Raw genomic sequence first — 2,636 nt, 5'->3', positions numbered from 1 at the left:
TTAAGACAATGAAATTATCTGCAGAAGGAAAAACAGATTGATAACAACAATAGAGGCCCAGAACAATGGAGAGTCCCTTCAAAATTCTGAAAAAGAAACCTATCAATCTAGAATTCCATACTCAGTTTAAATATCAATAGTGGAGATAATAAAAAAAAATCTCTAGACAGAAAAGATGAAGAGAGTTTAATGCTCCCAGGAATATATTGCAGTAAAAATATATTGAACACAGAATGAAAGAGTAGGGTACCAGAAGCATTACTGAGCAAACAAGCTGGTGATATCGGTGGGTAAAGAAAGCATTTCTCCTAAAAACAGTAACTAATACTGGGGGAGAGGGTAAAAGCAAGGTGAAAATAAAACAGACAACAAAAATGAATCAGATGAAAGGAAAGTGCTGAGAGTTAAAGGTTTCTAAGGTCTTTGTATTATTTTGGAGGAGAGTAGAAATAGCGATGCACTACAGAGATGAAGTATGCATATTAAAAACTTAAGAGAAACTACTAAAAGAATAGAAATAAAATGTATAACTTCCAAAAAAGTAGAGAGGAAAGAATATCTAATTAATTCAATGTAAAAGAAGGAAATAGAAACTATATAAAATGTAAGATAAAATCACAAAATAAGATGGTCAAAATGAACCCAAATGTGCAATCACAATAAATGTAAACAGACCATTGTCATCAATTAACACAGAAGGATTCTTGCATTGGATTAAAAAAATAATGTATCCAAATGCTATTTATTTTTTTATTTTATTATTTTTTTTGCAGTACGCGGGCCTCTCACCACTGTGGCCTCTCCCGTTGCGGAGCACAGGCTCCGGACGCACAAGCTCAGCCGCCATGGCTCACGGGCCTAGCCGCTCCGCGGCATGTGGGATCTTCCCAGACCGCGACACGAAACCGTGTCCCCTGCATCGGCAGGCAGACTCTCAACCACTGCGCCACCAGGGAAGCCCTCAGAGGGAAATTTTAATAAACATTTCTCAGAAACTGATGCACAAAGGAAAATGAAAAATAAGAACACTGCCATTTTGAACATCACAACTAATAAGTTTGGTCTAATGAGCATGTTTAGGATATAAAACCTAAAAATTAGGATATATTCTTGTTAAGCACCCACAGAATATTTGTCAAAAATATTCAAGGCTTCAAAGCTAGTCTCAAAAAATACCAAAGAATCAACATCATGTAGACCACTTCCTTGACGATGCAATAAAATTGGAAAAAAAGGGCAGAAAGGCAGTCCAACCCTCTTCCCGCTCCATTGGGAAACTATTACACTTTTAAACAATTCATGTGCCAAAGAAGAAACTTGGGGCTTCCCTGGTGGCACAGTGGTTGAGAGTCTGCCTGCTAATTCAGGGGACACGGGTTCCAGCCCTGCTCTGGGAAGATCCCACATGCCGCGGAGCAACTAGGTCTGTGAGCCACAACTACTGAGCCTGCGCATCTGGAGCCTGTGCTCTGCAACAAGAGAGGCCACGATAGTGAGAGGCCCGCGCACCGTGATGAAGAGTGGCCCCCGCTCAATGCAACTAGAGAAAGCCCTCGCACAGAAACGAAGACCCAACACAGCCAAAAATAAATAAATAAATAAATAAAATAAAAAATAAAATAAAATGCTTTATAAAAAAAATTTGGTGAAAATTAGAAAATATTTAGACATTAATAACACTTCCTATTAAAACATTGTGGATACTGAGTCTAAAAATGCATATGGAAGAGTAAAAGGTCAAGTTCAATAGCGATGGGGGAAATACAAAGAGAAATAGCAATGAGATTCTTTTACATCCATCAGTGTGGCAAAACGTTTGCAAAAAAGTCTGACAATGACGAGTATTGGCAAGAATGTGAGATGATGGAAAGCTGCAACACTGCTGCTAGTGGTGTAAACGCTAGAGCAGTTCTGAAGCATCAAGATAAACTAGCACCTGCGTACCCTCCAACTCGGTATTCTCTAGGCATACGCACCACCCATTAGTGGGCTGTGAAGTCAAAAAGCTCCCAAACAGCCTTCAAAGTAAAAGAAGAAAAAGAAAATACTAAGGTGCATTACACACAGTAAGATTAGGTCTTGGTTTTGTAAAAAAAAGTGGTGTGTGTGTTGGTGGCAACGTAAACATATGCTTTCTAGGGGTTGGTCATGGTAAAAAAAAAAAAAGAAGTTAACAGATGATGCCCTAAAGAAATTCACTTTTGTATACAAGGAAGTGGAGATAAGAGTGTTCACTGCAGTGCTGTTTGTAATAGTGAAAACTGAAAACAGCCTAAAGTGCAATGAAAACAGTCATATTTACCTACTTAGTGGGATACGGTCCTGCAGTTAAAAGAACCTAGGTCTACATTTTCCAGCATTGAGAAATCTCAAAATCATAATGTTGAAGATATGGAGAGCATGGCCTCATTTCTCCAAATTACTAAATATGCCTCCATATGTAGCCAAAATCCTGAAATATTCATGGAAAGAATACATATCAGCTTCAGGATGTGTTTACATCTGAGGAAGAAGGTTGGGAGGGGACTCAGATAGTGCACATGGGGGAAGGGATGTCTTTGTTTTACCTGTGACGTTCTACATGGGAACAAATCTTTAGCAAATGTAGGAAAATGTGAATACCCGTATAATTTGGG

The sequence above is a fragment of the Leucopleurus acutus genome, assembly GCF_964270905.1.
Source record: "Leucopleurus acutus genome assembly, chromosome: 16".
NCBI classification, from domain to species: Eukaryota; Metazoa; Chordata; class Mammalia; order Artiodactyla; family Delphinidae; genus Leucopleurus; species Leucopleurus acutus.
Note: the sequence above shows the minus strand (reverse complement) of the source record.